The sequence below is a fragment of the Triticum aestivum genome, chromosome 1D (assembly GCF_018294505.1).
Source record: "Triticum aestivum cultivar Chinese Spring chromosome 1D, IWGSC CS RefSeq v2.1, whole genome shotgun sequence".
Lineage (NCBI taxonomy): Eukaryota > Viridiplantae > Streptophyta > Magnoliopsida > Poales > Poaceae > Triticum > Triticum aestivum.
In genome coordinates, this window is record NC_057796.1 from 41,868,476 (window position 1) to 41,888,768 (window position 20,293).

Consider the following 20,293-nt stretch of genomic DNA (forward strand, 5'->3'; position numbering starts at 1 on the left):
TCAGCAAGCAGGGTGTCTTGAAAAGAGCTGGCCGGTTGCAGACGAATAGACGGTACAAAGACACCGAGCATGCGGCCAGACGAACGACGCTGAGTAGGTCCATACGATTACAGATCTGCTCCAAGAGAACGTCGGGGAGGGAATTCCAATCGCAGCTCTGCGTGTCAGTCGGTTCTGCCATTGGGGTTTTCAGTGCCTACAAGCCAGTAGGGAAATGGATTCGGGCGAGCGAAGAAGCTTCTCCTCGTGTGGCCGAGCAGTGAGCAGGGGCATATGGTACGCGCGAGCTACCAAGGAAGATAGCGCGGGCGGGCGAGCAGTGAGCGGGGGGAAATGGTGTGCGGCCGACGATGGGGAAGAGAGGAGGAAGAAGAAGAGAGGAGGAAGAAGAGTGGAAGACGGGGAAGAAAGTGCATTAAATCTCAATTCTACTACTACTACCAGGATATACCGTCCTTCGGAGTGTAAATAGTTACACCGATGACATGTGGGTCTACCACAAGATGGCCCATATGTCAGTCAATGGAGGACGGAAGCGTGCTCTACTGGCAAACATGATGGCAGTACTGGGTAAGGCTAATTTAGTAACACCAACACGCTGGTTCAGCTTATTAATTAAGTGTCCCATCTGCTGCAGCGTGTATTGTCACTTCACTGCGAAGACTAGTTGAATAGTTCTCTCTGACCGAGATGGGGAATAATGGATCACGAAGACTTCCTTTCTACATTATCCCTATGCCTCTACACTCACTTCACTCATTTTGCTCCGTACGTAGTCACTTGTTGAAATCTCTAGAAAGACAAATACTCCGTACTTGGGAATAGAGGGAGGATTTTACTCCGTATTTGGGAACAGAGGGAGGATTTTACTCCGTATTTGGGAACAGAGGGAGTATCACCATATGGAGGGAACAAAGGAAGCTTGAAATATGAACATGTCAATGGGAGGGAGTAAGCCCCATGCATGCATGCAACATGCAACACTCACACGGACACATGGACGCAGGCAACACTCACGCACCCATGCGGTATACATCGCACGACGCAACACACATGCTCACACTCAAGTGCTCAACCTACTCCCTACATCCGTGAAAGACTGTACATTTAGAGATTTACACATTGACCAGGGCATAATTAACGCCCAAAAGTAGCAGACTTATGTGTGCATGCGACCATTGAGAGAAGAAGATTAAATGAAGGTCGTTGCATGCTATAATTAAGGATAGACATGTAGCCTATACCTAGAGCACAAGTTGGTGCATTAGTCAATCAATATCGATTTAGATTAAAGGCTAAATGCATTGGAAGTGTAGATGTACTCCCTCCGTCCGGGTTTATTAGGCCTAAAGACAACTTCTTTTAGACCAAGACACATAGTAATTTGCTCATATTAATTCTTCATTTCACTCCCAATGCACTCTCTCACATGCATGTAGCCAGTGAAAAAACACGCATGAAGTGTATTAATTTCTCAGCCATGGCACCAACAACAATGACTTTTAATGCAACCAATGAAATGGTTGCATGCATGCTCCTTTCCAAAGCGAGGCCTTATAAAGAGGGACATGCTTATGATGCTGAGAGGCCTAATAAACCCGGACGGAGGGAGTACTACACTCTTTGTTTTTTAGCTGATTTCTTTTCTCTACCAACTGACAGGTGGGACCCATAAACCAGGTGACAATTTAACCAGTCAACAAAGTGCCACGTCAACTATGTGGCCGGTAAGTAGGGTGCAATACGGTGCTGTACGATGAGCTAGTGATCATATAATCACCGCAAAACTATATATAGTGACCGTAAAGAGCGTATTGTTACATACGTTGACCGCCAGTGTATTTTTCTCATTTCAAATTAAGCCATATTAACCAGAAAGGACGCAGTATGGACTAGTACTAGTACTGCCTTGATGTGTCCCGTCAACTCGCCGAACAAGGAGAAGCTTGCTTACTACGCCTCTCCCTCGCCCACGCGCACGGTGGTTCACAGGACAAGGAGAGGGTTTTGACTGCAGCGCCCTCTCCCTTGCCCTCGCCCTAGCGGTGGATGTGTAGCAGTTCAATCAGTGTCAGATTGCCAGAAGCATAATGTGTACTGTAGTATCATCATTGTTGGACCTTCCGAAGAGGCGAAGAGCCAAGTGCAAGGTTCACACGAGTACGAACTGTTGAACCTCCCGAAGAGGCGAAGAGCCAAGCGCAAGGTTTTATAGGAGTTGTTGTCCTCGTAGGAGCGTACTACAACTATAGCGAATGATGCTACTGTATGATGCCGCCACGTCACGTATATCCAAAGCCGTGCCACCTTTTTCTTCTTCTCAAAGAGCGTGTTGGAGCCCGTGCAACAACCACACAAGTTGCACGTACACACAACACATTTACTAGTAATAAATTCTAAAGGACAAATGCCAGTATGCCACACAAGTTCATCTCCAATTCATGTGATAAATTTGTGCATGACTAGTCTACATATATTCACAGCGCTACCGTTCACAATTTACCGTACTCCACTTACACGTTATAGATGGGCTACATGTCCTCCTCCAGGTTCCAGTCCCAGGTGTTCTTCATGGATGGCACGATCCATAGCGGTGGGCAACGGGAATCATTGTCGCAGCTTTCTAGTCCGGTTCCACACGATGGAGACTCATCCAAGCTGAAGCGGCATAAATCAGGGATATCGTGTCCCAGCATGTCGTTCATCCGGCGGTGCGCACTGAAGACACAACAATGCTTCATGAATGGCAAGCCTTCCATGTCGTGCACGGAAGGTGGCATCCGCTTCACAATGGGGTAGCTGTCCCCAATGAAAAGCGAGTACTCTCCAAGAGTGTTCATCGGCACCCACGTAGCATCACGGGGGTCGAACTCGGTGCCGTTCATCTGGTACACGCGGCATCTCAGATCTAGACACACGGTGACGTACATAGTCAAGGTCCATGCATAATAATGTTGTGCTCAAATATGGCGGTCAGTAATATTGTGCAGCAAATAGTACTACTCCGGTATAGAGGAAGTAAAATAACCGGCTTATTATATATAGCCACTCTTGGCTACATGGATGAGATAGTAAGACATGGAAAAACAAAAATGGTGGCAGCTAGTGGGTTCAAGTCTTCAAGGGCCTAGCTAGCTATACACGTCCTCCAAGGTAAAAAGTACTCCTACTAGTACATAAGTAGAGTACTAGTACAACAATGAAAGAGAGGGCGAGAGGGTTAAAAAATGGAATACCTGGGTAGATGGTGTCGGTGTGGAACAACACCTATGGGATCACAAGAATCCCTACTACGGTTGCCGGGGTGCGGGGTTGCAAGAAGAGCAGGGCTAGTAGACAGCACAAGAATCGTTTACCTAGGTTCGGGCCGGAGGATGCGTAAAACCCTAGTCCTGCTTTGGTGGGTGTATTTCAAAGAGTTCTTGAGCTCTCGAACTAGCTGTAGTGAGTGCGTGGTTCGAAAGAGCCGAATCCTTCTCCAGTATGCCATGGGCCTCCTTTTATACTCGGAAGGGGCTGCCACAGTGGCACACAGGAGGTGGAAAGGCGTACAGTGCCCTGAGCTTATCGCTCGTATTACAGGACAAGACGCATTTAATGCGTAGCTTAGGTGTCCCCTTGCTTTATTGGGGACGGGGGCGAGGCCCGTCCCGTCAGTCGCCGCTCCTCCTCGCTTTGACACGCGCCTCGGCCAGTGATGCGCGCGGCGCCATGTAGGCAGGCAGTTGAGGTGGCGCGGTGGTGGAGCCTTCACGAAGATCTGCATGCCGCCATGCAGGCGCTCGATGAGTTGGCCTGGGAGCTGCATGTTGCCACGCAGGTGTCCGCCCAGCTGGTTGGGCTGGCAGCTGCATGTGAATGACAGTGGAAGCTTGGTTGACGTGGGCCTGGCGGTGGCCCTGCTGGCGTTCTTGGCGAGGGCCTTGCCGGGTGGCCCGGCAAGGGTCTTGCCGTGTGGCCCGGCAAGGGTCTTGCCGTGGCGCGCTGTCGTCCCCGACAAGGGCCTTGCCGGGGGTCTGGTGGCCTTCCTCGGCAAGGATCTTGCCGAGGATCGTCGTCTTCTAATCCTCATCTGATCTTGAATATGTCTTCACAAAGATCTGCATGCCACCACAGAGGCGCTTTCCTGAGCCCTAGTCCCACGTGGATGATGGCGTTGGGGACTGTGGGCTCAAGGGTGGCTCGCTCTGTTGGTGTGGGGCGAGCTGGCCTGGCAAGGGTCTTGCCGGGGCTGCTGAGGCTGCCCCCGGCAAGGGTCTTGCCGGGGGAACCTGCTTCGTCCGTCTGCTCTTTGTGGTCTTGGCCTTGGCGTGCTCTGGTCATCTTGGGCTTCGGTTTTACCTTGGCGCCCCGGTTCAGCCACGTTTGGTGGACCCGCCTTGTCATAACAACATTGTAACACCACATGTCCCCACGCCACTGGGTCATTACTCTAACCCGATGGACAAAATTGTTGCTGCCGCTTCACGGCTGGCGGCCATCCCGATCGAAGGCGATTCTCCGGCGGCGGTCGAGACGCGTCGGGTTAAGGAGCTTCTTCAGACAACCTTGGTTCAACAGGAGGCTTATTCATATAGTCGCGATCGGATTCATTCCACTCCCCGTCCAAGCCGGAGTTACAGCAGGCGTATGGATGAACCGGCAGTGTCAAGCAATGCGCGAAACCGTGATCCGCCCATGGCAATAACCCGGTGGTGGTGCTGGTGATGCTCAGGAGGTGGTGGACCGGGCTCGGGCACGCAGAGAAGCCGAGTTAGCGGCGTAGCATGAAGCCCGTCAGCTTACTCCGGTTCGTCCAACCACACCGGTGGAACCTGGGGTTACCTCTAGTTCTTTGGGAGTGCCGTGTCTCATCCCGGCGTTGCGCAATGTGCGCCTGCCCAAGGATTTCAAGGGCCCGCGCAAGGTGCCGAATTACACCGCCGATTAATCCCCTGAAACATGGGTCGAAAGCTATGAGATGGCCATGGAGATGCTGGATGTGGATGATGCGGCATGTGCGAAATACTTCACCATGATGCTAGAAGGGACAGCCCGCACTTGGCTAAAGAGCTTACCGGCTAATTCTATCAGGTCATGGGCCGAGTTGAGATCCCGGTTTATTCAGAATTTCAAGGATACATGCAAGCAGCCCATGTCAATTGTGGACTTAGCTGCCTATGTCCAGGAGGAAGGAGAGTCAACAACCCATTGGGTGCGCTGGGTTTCAGAGATTTTGCATTCATCGGACCACATCAACGCTGACACCGCAGTTTTAACATTGGAGGGCAATTGCCAGTTTGAACCCCTGAAGTTGAAGTTGGGACAGCTCAAACGTCATTCTAATGACATGGGAACCCTCATGGCTGCACTAGTGAAGTATGCCGACTCTGATAGTACCAAGGATCCCGAGTCTGACGATGATAAGACATGGAAGGGAAAAAAGAGCGGCAACGCCAAGGGGCAGCACCACAACCCGGCGGGTCATGGAAACGGCGGCAAGCGTAAGGCGGACCACGGTTTAGACTTTGTGGCTAATACTAATACACATGACAAGGGCCAGCGACGTAAGGGTAAACCGCCCCAGCGCGGTGGAGGGCCAAGTCCTAATCCAGACCATTTGTCTTATCTGTTGAACCAGCCCTGTCCAAAGCATGGGACGAAGGAGATCCCATCCACGCACCTCTGGAAAGATTGTTACATCATGCAAGAGTTCAAAAATTCTGATTCTTTCCGGTATGATCATGGACCAGGAGGCGGTTCGGGCCCCGGGTCTCATGGGCCGGGTTATGGTGGAGGAAATTCCGGTTCAGGCTTCCACGACAATCAGGGTGGACATAACAATCAAAGTAATCAGGGTAACCAAGGTGGCTATAATCATCAGGGCAATCAGCAGCAGCAGCAGTAGTCGGGTTACCAGAGCAGCCCGAAGCAGTTGAATAGCATACAGTATCATGTCTTCACCACTAGCTTGCACAAGCGCGATCAGAAGCTTCATAAAAGGGCGGTGAATGCCGTTGAACCGGCGGTGCCCCGTTATTTGCGCTGGTCCGAGCAGCCGATTGTGTGGAGTAGAGAAGATCATCCACCCCGGGTTGACAATCCGGGTCATCTGGCTGTGGTGGTGGCACCTCAGGTGGGAGGTTATAAGTTCACTAAGGTACTCATGGATGGAGGGAGTAGTATCAATATCCTTTACTATGAAACTTTCCGTCGCATGGGTTAATAGATAAAAATCTTAAACCATCCAATACGGTGTTCCATGGTGTGGTGCCTGGTAAGTCGGCATATCCTGTTGGTAAGATAGCTCTGGAGGTGGCTTTTGGAGATGAGCATGACTCGAGATCAGAAACCTTGACCTTTGAAGTGGTGAAAATCAGAAGCCCGTATCATGCCCTATTTGGATGGCCAGCTTATGCTAAGTTTATGGAACGGCCTTGTTATGTCTATCTGCAGCTCAAGATGCCGGGTCACAAGGGAACTCACTACAAAAAAAAGACACATCCGTGAGATTTTGGGCCGAACGAATTTTTTCTGTCATACATATGACACTTCTATGACGATAATTGTGACAAAACCCGGTATCATCATAGATGTGGTGGGCTCCTACTTCTATGACAAAAAATCATGACAGAAAATGGGCTTTTCGTCCTGGGCGGGCCGGAGACGCAGCTGCATGACATTCTTTGGGCCATCCATGATGGTAAAAAACCGTGGTAGAAGCGAGGGCGAGGAAAATTTTGGGGAGTTCCCGGTTACGGTGGGAGGTCGGGGCCGAGCGATGCGCGTTTCTCTCATACACGTACGCGTGTGTGTGCGAGGCGTTGGCTCTAACTGAACCTGAGCGAGGCTTTGGGCTCTAACTGAACCCGAGCGATTGCACTGCAGGCTATGCGTTGCTGAACCCGAGCGATCTGTCGATGGCTGTTAACTGAACCCGATCGAGCGATTCCTTCGCTACTGCTGCTAACTGAAGCCGATCGATGCTGCCTCTGGGATGAACAGTGAGCGTTGCGGGGGGGGGGGGGGGGGTTGGATGAACAGTGAGCGGTGGCGTTGCCTCTGGATGAACAGGACCCCGTGGTGTGGTGAAGGGCTGGATGAACAGTAGACGGTGGAGGGGTGCCCGTGGAGGGGTGGTTGAACATGACCCCTTGGTGTGGAGGGCTGGATGAACAGTAGATGGTGGAGGGGTGCCCGTGGAGGGGTGGTTGAACAGTAGCCGGTGGAGTAGCGCGCGGTGGAGGCTGGATGAACAGGAGCCCGTGGAGGCTGGAGGAGGTCGACAGTAGCCCGTGGAGGCTGGAGGAGGTCGACGGTGGAGATGAGCAGTATCCCGTGGAGTCCTGTTTTGCGGTACGCCACATCCCTCCCGATGAACAGGACCCCCGTTTCGACCGTAGAAGGTCCGTTTCGTCCGTTTTGCGGTACGCCACACCCCTCCCGATCAACAGGACCCCCGTTTCGACTGTAGGAGGTCCGTTTCGTCCGTTTTGCGGTACGGCACACCCCTCCCAATCAACAGGACCCCCGTTTCGACCGTAGGAGGTCCGTTTCCTCCGTTTTGCGGTATGCCAGACCCCTCCCGATCAACAGGACCCCGTTCCAAACATAGGAGGTCCATTTCCTCCGTTGTGCGGTACGCCAGGCCTCGTTTCCATCGCCTGTTCCGTCCAAGCCTTCTCGATGAACACGGCCATGCATTCCGTTCTGACCCAGCCGGTTGGCTCCCACGTGTTCCGTTGCCTCCCGATGAACACGACGCATTCCGTTGCCTCCCCATGAACACGACGCTTTCCGTTGCCTCCCCATGAACACGACGACAACGCTGTTTCTCCGTTCCGACCCAGCCATGTACATGAGCCCTGGCCGTACGTATGCGCGAGTAGGCGTTCGAGACCCCGCCCGTATGTACACATACGTGGCCGTATTTTCTATCTTGCACCCTGGCCGCTGTACGTACGTGTACATGCTACGTGCGCGCCGCTACTACGACACGTACGCGCCTCTACTACGACACGTGCGTGCCTCTACATCCACCAATATATATGTACGTACACGTTCGCGACCAGAATGACAACGCTACGTACGCTTCGACGAGGTAGGTCCCGACTGTCAGGCACTTCCTTGCCTGCGAAGATGTAGCTGGTGGGTCCCACCAGTCAGGGGGGCAAATCGTTTTTTTTGCCCGGACGCACTTCCTTGCGTGCGAGGATGTAGCTGGTGGGTCCCAGCAGTCAGGGGCAAACATTTTTTTCACGAAATACGGTGGCCCATCCGATGGGTCCCCGCTGTCAGATAGAGGAATAATTATTGTGCACGTAATAAGGAGGCACTTCCTTGCTGCGGCCGTGGACCCAGCTGCAAGCCTCTCCACGTACAGTCCATGTCCGATGGAAGCCGTTCCTTGACCATGTTGACCACGCCGCGCCGAGAGTACCAGGGCGGTGGACGATGGCGATGCCTAGGAAGGGGACGACGCGGAGCCGGGGAAGACGCGGCAGTGGATGCCCACACGTAGAGGAGTACGAGGGTTCACTGGTTCGCTGCGGTGTGAGGCTGTCGTCGCCGCAGAATAACAGGGGGTGTGGGTGAGTAGAGGGATGGACTGGCCAGCGGTGGGAGTAGTAGGGGCGGTGAGGCCTCCGCCGCATCGCAGCCGGCCATAGGAGGCAGGAGCACGAGGCACGACCGGTGCTGGTTTGGGCGGCTGGAGCAAGAAGACCAGAGGTTGAAGAAGCACTACGGCCGTTGGATGGACATCGTACGGTCACTGGAGCTAGAATCATGCATATTGACTAAGTTGGCAAAGCCCTCCGTCCCCGTCAACTTAGTAGGCCCACAAGTCAGCCTACCACAATACTGGGTCCCAGCTAACAGGGGAGTATTCATTTTTTTGTGCGTAATAAGGAGGCACTTCCTTGCGTGCGAAGATATAGCTAGTGGGTCCGAGCTGTCAGCGGCGGTAACATTTTTTTCATGAAATACAGAGGCCCTTTCGGTGGGTCCCTGATGTCAGCTGGAGGAATCATTATTTTGCGCGTAATAAGGAGGCATTTCCTTGCGTGTGGCCGTGAACCCAGCTGTCGGCCTCTCCACGTACAGTCCACTTCAGATGCATGTCGGTTGTTGACCACGTTGACTAGGCCGCGCCGAGAGCACCAGGGCGGTGGACGACGGCGAGGCCTAGGAAGGGAACAACACGGAGGCAGGGAAGACTCGGCAGTTGTTTCCCACGCAGAGGGGAGTACGACTGTATGAGGGTTTACTGGTTCGTCTGCCGTCGCCGGAGAATAACAGCAGGTGTGGGTGAGTAGAGGGATGGCTAGGCCAGCGATGGGAGTGAGGTGGGGCGGTGAGGCCTGCGCGGCAGCAGAGCCGGCCGTGGGGAGGAGGGAGCAGGCAGTCCCGCCGGCGCTTGTTTGAGCGGCTGAAGCAGGAAGAGCAGAGATTGAAGAAGCACGGCGGCCGTTGGATGGCCATCCAACAATCACTGCTTGTGCGTCAACCTTTTTTTAGGAAAGCCTCAAATCTGTGGAAAACATCATACAACCGATCTGCCATTATTTCTAATAATTTACAACCCATTTGCTAATTCTTAAGGTTTTTTGGGAGCCCATATTCTTTTTGTTAGCATTACAACCCATATTGTGGCCACGGTTAAAAAATTATACGAAATTTTGCATATTTCGGTGCGGTCCGAACTGTTTCTAATCCCGAAATTTCGGGTCACATTCAAACTGGTTTTAAAAACAAATGTATATCAATATAAAATCCAACAAATTGTCCACGCATAAAAATCAATGCAATTTAAAATCTTGAAATGAAAAAAAGAAATTTGAAACTAATTGCCGGTTTGATGTGTTTTAAAAATGTACATCCCATTTCTCGTTACTGATAGGCCATTTTCTCGGCCAGCCGAATGAAGATCTCCTCGTCTTGAAAGATTTGCAGCCCAACAGGCCTGACAAAGCGACTTACTTGGCAAATCACAAAAAAACTAGGCTATGGCCGTGGACCCAGCTGTCAGCCTCTCCACGTACAATACTCTTCCGATGGAAGTCGTTCCTTGACCACGTTGACCACGCTGTGCGGAGAGCACCTCGGCGGTGGACGACGATGAGGCCTAGGAAGGGGACGACACGGAGCCGGGGAAGACGCGGTAGTGGAAGCCCACGCGGAGAGGAGTACGAGGGTTCACTGGTTCGGCTGCGGTGTGAGGCTGCCGTCGCCGCAGGGGCTGGCCAGCGGTGGGAATAGTAGGGGGCGGTGAGGCCTCCGCGGCAGAACAGCCGGCCACGGGAGGCAGGAGCATGTGGCACGACCGGCGCTACTTTGGGCGGCTGGAGCAAGAAGACCAGAGGTTGAAGAAGCACTACGGCCGTTGAATGGACATCGGACGGTCACCGGAGCTAGAATTGTTCATATTGACGAAGTTGACAAAGCCCTTCATCCCCGTCAACTTAGTAGGCCCACAAGTCAGCCTCCCACCAAGGTGGGTCCCAGCTAGCCGGGGGAGTATTCATTTTTTTGTGCGTAATAAGGAGGCACTTCCGGTGGGTCCGAGCTGACAACGGGGGGAACATTTTTTTCGCGAATACGGTGGCCCGTCAGGTGGGTCCCAGCAGTCAGGGGCAAACTTTTTTTGCAAAATACGGTGGCCCATCTAGTGGGTCCCTGCTGTCAGTTGCAGGAATCATTATTTTTGTGTAATAAGGAGGCACTTACTTGCTGCGGCCGTGGACCCAGCTGAGACTCTCCACGTACAGTATACTTCCGATGGAAGTCGTTCCTTGACCATGTTGACCTTGCCGCGTTCCGTTGCATGCATGCGTCCATTGGGCGTGGTGCGTCCCCACTGTCAGCCTCTCACGTACAGTCATCTTCCGATGACTCTCGGTTGTTGACCACGTTAACCACACTGTGCCGAGCGCACCCAGACTGGAACGACCCGGAGATGGGGAAGACGGGGCAGTGGAGTCGCAGATGGAGAGGAGTGGGAAACTTCACTGGTTCGGGTGCGCGGTAGCACAGCCGCGGTGCCGCCCACGGGAGACAGGAGCAAGAACAGAGGTTCAAGAAGGAGCACGGCTGTTGGATTAACATCCAACGGTCCAGCTGCTAGAATCATTTGTTGATTAAGTAGACAAAGCCGTGCGTACACGTCTGCTTAGTAGGCCCACAAGTCAGTCACCAAATCTGACGGGTCCCAGCTGTCAACAGGATGAATAATTTTTTTCACAAAACAAGGAGGCACTTCCTTCCGTGCGAAGATACAGCCGGTGGGTCCCAGCTGTCAGGTGGAGGAAACATTTTTTCTCCAGCTTAATAAGGAGGAACTTTCCTTGCGTGCGACCATGGACCTCGTGGGTCCCAGCCGTCAGGCTCTCCAGAAGTAGGAGTAACATCATTGTTCGTCTTCTGGAAGAGGCGAAGAGCCTAGCGCAACCCGAACGTGGTAGTTCCGAACGCTCGCGTGGTGCGGTTCCTTGGAGTACTAGCCAGGCTCTTGCATGAGACAAAATTGCTATTGTTTAACAATTAAACTCCATTATCCATTGGTTGATACTCATTCTGCATAGGTCCACGCGCTTAGCACCGTTTCCTCATGGTGTCACCAATGTTTATTTGCTAATTAATAGCATTGCATGCAATGAACTAGCCATTGCAAGTCATTAAAAGCATGCACACCTCTCATCTCTTATTGGTTGATATGTCAAGAAACAAGAAACAAGGTAGAAATTAATGCACCGCGCCTAAGTGTTTTGGGACTATTTGGTTTTCGTAAGATGACTTACACACCTAGACGGAGGGAGTAGTATAGCCCTGTAAACCGGAAAGGAGTATTTGCCTTTCTAGAGATTTCAACAAGTGACTAGACTACGCCGTGTGCAGTACTCCCTCCCTTCCGGTTTATAGGGCTCAAATCTCAAATCTCATGAACCAAGGCATTTTGCGATTGGAGGAATGTATCTCGTACTTTACAAAACTACCCTAATTAAACTCATGCATTAATTACGTAGTTCTCTCGTTTTCCTCTCCGCCTTGGTCGCGGTGCACAATATTGAGCACTCCTATATGACTAGCCGCTCTATCTACATGCAGGACATTTCAAAGCATCCGGGCCCGCGTGCCATCCACCAAATCACAGCGAGGTGCTACAGTCGAGACTCACCTGTCACCCCAGTGTGGCCGTCATGACCCGTCATATCACAAAACCCACACGTTTACCAGCAGTGGTAAGGTGGCCTCCAAGTTGGACTGGACAAAGCAACCATCATTTCATTGGAACGCTCATTCAAGCCCTTTTTTCCCTTTCTTGAAGATACCCCGATGAGCTGCACAAGGTAAAAAATAATGGCTTATCACCATAGTTGTGGTTTTTGATTATTTGCAATGTGGTTGCTAATATGTTAGGGTTGTGAAGGTGCCGGTGGACGTCCTTGATGATTCCGATGTCGTGGCCCGTCCTGTTGGCATCGCCCCGGAGATCGATTCCGATGCCGCTGTCCATCCTGTGGACATCGCCCCAGAGATCGATTCCGATGTAGCGGTCAGTCATGTGAACATCGCCCCAGAAATCGATTCCCATGCCGCTGTCCGTGCTGTGGTCATTGCCCGAGAGATCGATGACAAGAAATAGTTGGTCGCGCTAATCCTTCAGGGTAGTTTGCATTACCCTGTGTTTAATTACCAGAACGGTGCGTGTTATCAAACCATCTTAGGGCTAGCTAGTGCACTGTCTTGTGTGGGCGGATCTTGCTACTTTTGTTTGATTGTGAATCATGCGATGAATCATGCGAACCCTCTCCGAGTTATGGAAACAGATGTATCCTCACCAGCTTTTGATGTAATATATGGCATGCTTAGATGTAAGTTTGAACTGTTTATCATATCAGCAGGGCTTGTTTGATGATTCTTGGTGTTAGTAGGCTAGCTACTGTGCGAGCTATAGTACTTGCAAAACACTCACCGAAGAGAAACGTTGGGGCTGATGAGCTCGTGGTACGCTTATACTTATCCCTCGTCGATCGACCAATAGCCCTAGCTCCTAAAATTGTAGGCTTAGCGATCGATCAGACAATGGTCGACATACATTCAGGCCTCATTTGGTCCATAGGGTAGGAAAATCGTAGCAAAAGTACAGAGAACGTGCAACACAAAATCATAGCAGTGCAGAGACGTACTCCCTGCGTTCCAAAATAGATGACCTAGGTGGGCTAGTTTGGCCTAGTGGGTTTCAGTGATATGACGTGGTACAGTGCCGTCCAGTCTTCGCGTGTGGTAGCAGTATTGCGGGTACAGTAAGTTTTCTAGAAGAAGCGGAATTCAATGAAGTCATGATGGTTCCTTCGTCCGAACAACTTATAGTGGGAAAGGTTGGGCCAGCGATACGACCGGGGTAGACCAGGATAATTTTGTGCATGGCAGGTGGACCAAGATGGTTGACGTCCCACATGTCGGCGAATGAAAGTATTCTTTCCGATATAGAGGACGAGCAACGAGTATTCATTGTTTATTTTTGATGAAAGCTATTGTCTCCACTATTACGACGGAGGAGTGTGAAACACGGCAAGCCAGTGAACTTGGCATGTGCACCACTCCCTCCTTCCTCATGTAATGCCCAGGTTACAACTTTTTCTCACTTTCTCTCTATCTATTTCCTCTCAAATGTTTTTTACCTTTCTTTTTTAAGACACAATTGTTTTTATACCTTTTTTTAGAATTATTTTTTTATACCTAGGAGCACGTGTAGAGACGGGCTCTTGCAGAGCCCACTCCTTGACTTTGTCAATGCCTCTCTCTCCTCCACATAAGGAGTACTACTTGCTATGCATGCATGCGGCGGGCAGCTAGCGTCTTGAGGGGCCAGGGCGGTGAGAGCGGGCTCCAGAAGCGGTCCGGACTCCAGCATGGCCCACCTCACATTATCACCATATATTTCTTGGAGTCCGTGCATGGCGGGCGGGCGATCTCTTCTCCCTCCCCCGTTTCTCTCTTCTCACCCGACGCCCGCCGAGCGATTAGATTTCGGCTATCGACGGTTTATTCAATTACGGTCCCACATGTCAGTGAAATTGCAAGACAACGCGTGTCCCCTCTGGTGAGCGGCGTGCGAGCCGGACTGTCGGGGTTGCGACGCGTACGAGTCGTAAGTGTGCCGCCTTTTCCTTTAGAACTTGCGAAGCGTAGCATTTTCGCGCGATCGATCCATAGAAATCCAGAACAAAATGACGAGGGCAGTGCTTTCCCACTCGTTAGGCGGGCTAGTTCGAGTGATATGATGTGCTACAGTGCCGTCCACTTGCTCCATTTTTATGTAAGAAAGAGTTTACACTCTTACGCGGGAGGAGTGCGAAACACCGCGGATCTGATTTTGATCGAGGGATAACTGTTCCCTGCCAAATAATGGAGGATTGTTAGCGGTTATAGCATGATAGTTAGGGCATCTCCAGCGCTGGCCCACAAATTTACACCGGCATCTGTCCGAGGACACTGATGGATGCCATCCGATGCTGCCCGCATACCTTTCGACAACTATATGAACTAACCGGACGAAATTCGTGCAAACAAAGCAAGTTTCAAATTAACCAGATGAAATTCATTGCATTTCGAATTTTTTTCCTACAAACTGGATGAAATTCATTACATATTTCGCCCAAACCGTACTAAAACCTACTGTAAACCTAATCTAAACGATCGCCGGCGCCCGACCACCATGTCCGGCCATGAACCCGAGAAAGCCAGCCATTGCCTTTGCCTCCTCCTCATCCGCCTCGATAACCTCCTCCTCCGGAGCACAAGGTTCTGAAGATTTCCGCCTCCACGTCACCGTCAAGCGGCTAATCAGCCGCCGATGTTTTCCCACCAAGCTTGGCGTCGACTGAGTGGAGTAGCGGTGGCCTTCCCGGGACCAGAGCGGCGGCGACCTACCGTGTACTACTCTTCCTCGCTGCCGGCTGCGCCCGCGCACGCACGCCGGCTTCGTGGTCGTGGCGGCGGAGGGCGGCCGGGGGGGGGGGGGGGGTGCCGGCGATCTCCTTCGTTTGCTCCTGCGACAATACGTCGAAGAGAGCTTTGGAGCGCGCCCGGAGCGGAGCCGCTGATGTCCCTCATCTGCTCCTGCGACAGTAGGTCCAAGAGAGCTTCGGAGCGCCAGGAGGCCATGGTTAAAGTGGTGCCGACAGAAGGAAGGGACCGGAGGAGAATAAGTGTGGGTCTTTGGCTATGGCTGGGAGTTGGGGCTAAAGTTAATATAGCGGGCGAATTGCAATGAGCCGTGGCAGACGGATGGACAACTGGCGCCGGAGTAGGTTCGTCGGGCGTGAATGCGGACGCTGCTTCAGTGACTTAACTGCAGATGCGTTTGGGTTACTGACATGTGGGCCCAACGGGCATCTGGCCCGCATGTCAGTGACACACCAATTGCACCTGCAGTTAAGTCCGGTGAATGCGGCATTGACATTCTGGAGAGACGGTGACCGTCTCAGGCGGGAAGCGCGCGCTAGCGATGGAAGGGGTTTCGGTGTGCAGTTGCACTAAGATCGGTCGCTCACGATAGTACATACTCCGTACCATACTACCATAGTACCCTCTCTAGCTTAGGCTGTTTTATAGATTGTCGTTGTGATGGACGATATACATGAGCAAGGCGGTCCTAGTATGATCGTTGGTGTTGAGCCAGGTGAATACATGCTCGGCGTTTGCGTAGGCCTCCATCAAACATCTAAACAGTAATGCCAGGCACCGCCAGGGCGCGCAGGTGATGGGCTCGCCGTTTGCGTTGCGCCATGAGCAGGACTTTAATTTAGAGGGCGACGTGCATGCATTAGCATGCTTTGACAGCGTGAGCCTGAGTGTCTGACGCGAAGTGTTTCATTTTCGTTTTTACAGTATTTCTTTCTCCATTGACAGGTAGGCCCGCGTAGATAGATAAAGAACACGAGCTGATGAGGCGCATGCGGACTGTTTGACTGGTCAACCAGACAAATATGGAGCTATACGCTGAGTCAGTGACCGTATAATCACCATATCTCGTATAGAATGATCAAAGTGAGCTATCAAGACAAGTTCGATGACCGCCAATGCATTTTACTCGGTAATAAATGACCAGGATTGAAGGGGAATCCAAATTTGCTTCGTCTTCTATCCTTGAGCTCTTGACAAACCAATGCACTATACGGTTGTCCGGCCACTCCACCCCAGAGCTCTCACCAAGCGTCGTTCATGCCACCGCGCTGCACACTAACCGGTAAGGCAGCGATGGCATCCCGCCGCGCCGAGTTCCTCGCCGCCCACGACCGCACACAAAATGGTAGGAAAGCGATGGCATCCCTCCGTGCCGAGTTCGTCGCCGCTCGCGACCTCACAACTATGTGGGAGGAATTTGAAGATGCCAAGGCCGAATGGGCGGTAGAGCAAGAGGCGGCCAAAGCTGCATAGAGGGAGCGGAAAAGTCAGAAAGCACTCAAGAAAAGAGAGGCCCGCCGCCGCAAGAAAGAAAAGGACGCACGCGCTGCTACAGAGAGGTCGGCGGAGATCCAAGCACGGTGGGGTGTCGCCGACAAAGCCGGGAAGGAGAACGACGGCGTCTGGCCAGCATGTGAGAAGTAGTAGTACTAGTAGTTAGTGTGTGTGTCTGTGTCTGAGTACGAGCATGTACCAATACTACTAGTTACTACTGTAGTTTTTAGAGCAAATTACCACTACATTAGCCTAGACTAAATGGAAAAATTCCTATCCTAAGCTTCAAATGGCATCTCGTTCTCTATAGGAATTGAGATGCATGTCATCTCACTTCCTATGATTTTCATATTCCTATCCTATGAATGAAAGGAGGCCTGTGTTGGAGTAACTACTGTAGCTAGCAGTACTGCTGGTACAGTAGTTTTCTTCAAGAAGCGGAATTCAACGAAGTCATGATGGTTCCTTCGTCCGAGCAACTTCAAAGTGGGAAGTGGGCCTGTGATTTGACGGCTCATTTGTCATTGTTACTGCGGCGCGACGACCTGGGTGACCCTCCCTTGGAGTTCTGCGTGCATGGCAAGTGGACCAGGATGGGCGACGCCCCACATGTTGGCGAACGGAAGTATTCTTTTCGATATCGAGGAGCAAGGAAACCGCATGGTATAGTATCACTGCTGATTGGTTCGCAAAAAAATAGTATCACTGCTGATTTATAATTATTTTTTATTTCTGATGAATGCTAGCGTTTCAAATCTTTCGACGAAGGGTGCCAAACACGGCACGTGCTGGATGTCCCACACGTCAGCGAAAGGAGTGGGACATGAACAACATGGTAGAGCCCAGCGTAAAAAAAACAGCGTGGTAGAGCGTCTCCACTTCTTCCACTTCTGGGTCGGAGACCACACGTAGTAGTACTTAGTGGTATGAACGATACAAAGTGCGACCTGGAGAGAAAGACACGTCTAGTTGGAAGGTCTCGGGGCATACACGTAAACAAATATAAAAGTTAATATGTGCCTCCAGCTAATATAGTAGTAGTAGAGTACTTAGGCACGTACTCCATAACATCACCGTGCATTGCACGTACAACATTTAGTGGTAGTACGTAGTAAGAGACAAATGCCGCCCAAGAGTTCCCTTCTCGACCTACTTTTGGGTGTTTGGTAGAGTGTATGGAGGGTGCATGAGTCCACACTAGTTTAGCACAAATACACTAGAAGCATGCATGAAGAGAGCATGCATGAAGAGGGGTGTTGAGTTGAGCATGCATGAAGAGGGAACAACTATGCTGAGACGAGAACGCAACCAAACACACCCTATATGCCACGCATGTTCATACCATTTGTGCCTTTCTACTTCACTTACTGCGCTACATTACTCAGGTTCGTACGTCCACTCCTGGGTACATGTCCGTCTCGTAGTTCCAGTCCCACGTGTTCTTCATATAGATGGAACGATCCTTGCATAACACGTGCACCTTGATGCTAGATGTCTCGCGTGTTGGCAAAAGGATGAACAAAGCTCACATAAAAAAATAGAGTGGAAGAACATAGATTCCGGATGACCGAGAAGGAGCAAGGAACCTCGTGGTGGAGCGTCTGCACTCATAATATTTAATATTATTCAGCGATATAAAATTAACCAATCATCTCCACAGTGGACTGGAAGAGTACGAAACACGGCAACCCAGTGTAGTTACATCATACTAGTACATGGCTAACCCACGCTATCACCATATTTCTTGGCTTCCGTGCGACACCTATCTCTAGTAATCCAGCAGCCTGTATCGCTTCTCCCTCCTCGTCTCTATCAAAGTGCGGCGGGCTGGCGTTTCTGCCGTCTATTGAGGTCGGTTAACTATCACATGTTAGCGACATGCCAAGAGCATTCTAAAAAAATTCCTTTCACGTTCCGTTTTCAAAAAGAAAAAAATCCTTTCACGTACGAATTTGCCTGTATGCTTTGAGCAACTTGCATGTCCTATACTGCTCCTGTTTGATACTCTAACTTAGCTAGAGGTTAGACTAACTCATGACTAACCCTGAACTAACTGTAGCCAAAGAGGTGTTTGGGTGACAGGGTTAGATTGACAATAAATGCACTTCATGGAGAGAGAAAAGTGATTTTTCAGTGGTCCCAATGAGAACTATCTCCAGTTAGCACCTCTTGGGTGGGATAGTTTTTTTGGTGGGTTCGGTGCAACTTGCTCCAATTTAAACCCTCATGCTTGGATACTTTAGGGCTATTTGAGCCCCAACTAGCTCAAACTAACTCTAACCCATGGATCCAAACAGGGCCTATGGCCAGTCTCGACGCGGAGCAGTCGCGTGCACCGGGAAGCGGCGCTCTCTCGGCCGTCGCGCCACTTCAAAGCCGGCGCCAGTGAGAGGTCGCCTCCGCTCTGGCCGGGCATTAATGCGGCACTGACGCTCCAGGGCGACGCTGACCGTTTCACGCGGGAAGCGCGCGCTGGCAAGGGAGTATAGGTTTTGAACCGTTTCAGGTGTAGTACTGGTAGTTTGCAAAACTACTCAATTATTGCACTCAGTTTCCTAAGAAATTGTGGTAAAAATGTTACTCCATAGCCCGCTTCCCTTCTCCTTCCTCTTCCACCGCCCGCACACGTCTGCGGGAAGCGACCGGTCAACCCTTATATAGGAGTGCTAGCACAAAAAGATGCATGCATGACCACTAAAATTTCCATATTAAAGCGCCGCTCCGGCGGGAGTATGGCGTATGTTGTTACCTTCGGCCGGCCCATGGCTACCGGCGACGGCGACCAGAGAAGAGGCGGCGGGAGGGGAATGAATGCAGCTACTATTTGGGTTCGCCTTCCGGCTTAAATAAATGCGCAGCATCACGTGTACCCGCGGGTGCACAAATTGTAACATACGTGTCTGCTTAAGTGGGCGTCACGTAACTGGTGTGTGTGTGTGAGAGATTCTGAGAGACAGAGTGCGTGTGTGCGACTCTACTCTTCGGACATGTACTCAACCTTTTGCATCGGGATATAAGTATAATGGTATTTACTTTAGCTAGTGATTTACGTGGCCATGTTAACGTGGTTGTGTCAGAAAAATGTCACTTCCTGCTCGTGATTTGTGTTATATAATTACAAGCAAGATTCTCGTGCATTGCACGGAACATCAATATGCATTTTTTTATAGAACACCTGTTGTGATTGACCCATGCAGGAGTAATCCCATGTGTAAAAACTAATGATATCTCGATAATTTTATCAGAAAACTGGTATCTCGAGAATGTCATCGAAAAAATGAAAGATGAGAGATAAGGCAAGGAGGAGTGGAGCGTGGTGGTGACTGGTGGTCGGAATGGGCGGAGGCATGGGGATGGACGGCGCCGTCAGGCGGCAGCGGCCACCATGCATGCTAGATTGTTCCAGAGACTTATTCCTTTTTTAATTGCTGAGCAGTGAGGTTGCGGGAGATAATGATGTGGAGAGAGGTGCGGGTATCTTTTGTAAAATTATCATAGTTTTCTTTCTATCCTCAGATATAGATCATACGGTCTATATTACAAGATGGCAGGCACACCATCACCGCCAACTTGTTTTTTATAAGGGTACAGATGATAAGTTTGCTGACTACTAAAGTAAAGTGGAATTTGTCCATGTTATGCAAGTAAATAAAGGTGATTGTTTATCATACGGGTAAGGTTGGATGAAGGGTGGTAGGAACCAATGCTCCGCCTAGAGCATGTGTGTGTGAGATGGAGTCTTAGTGTGTGTGTGGGGTGTGTGTGTGTGGGGTGTGTGTGTGTGAGAGAGAGAGAGAGAGAGGAGAGAGAGAGATGGAGTCTTAGTTTGTGTGTGTGTGTGTGTGTGAGA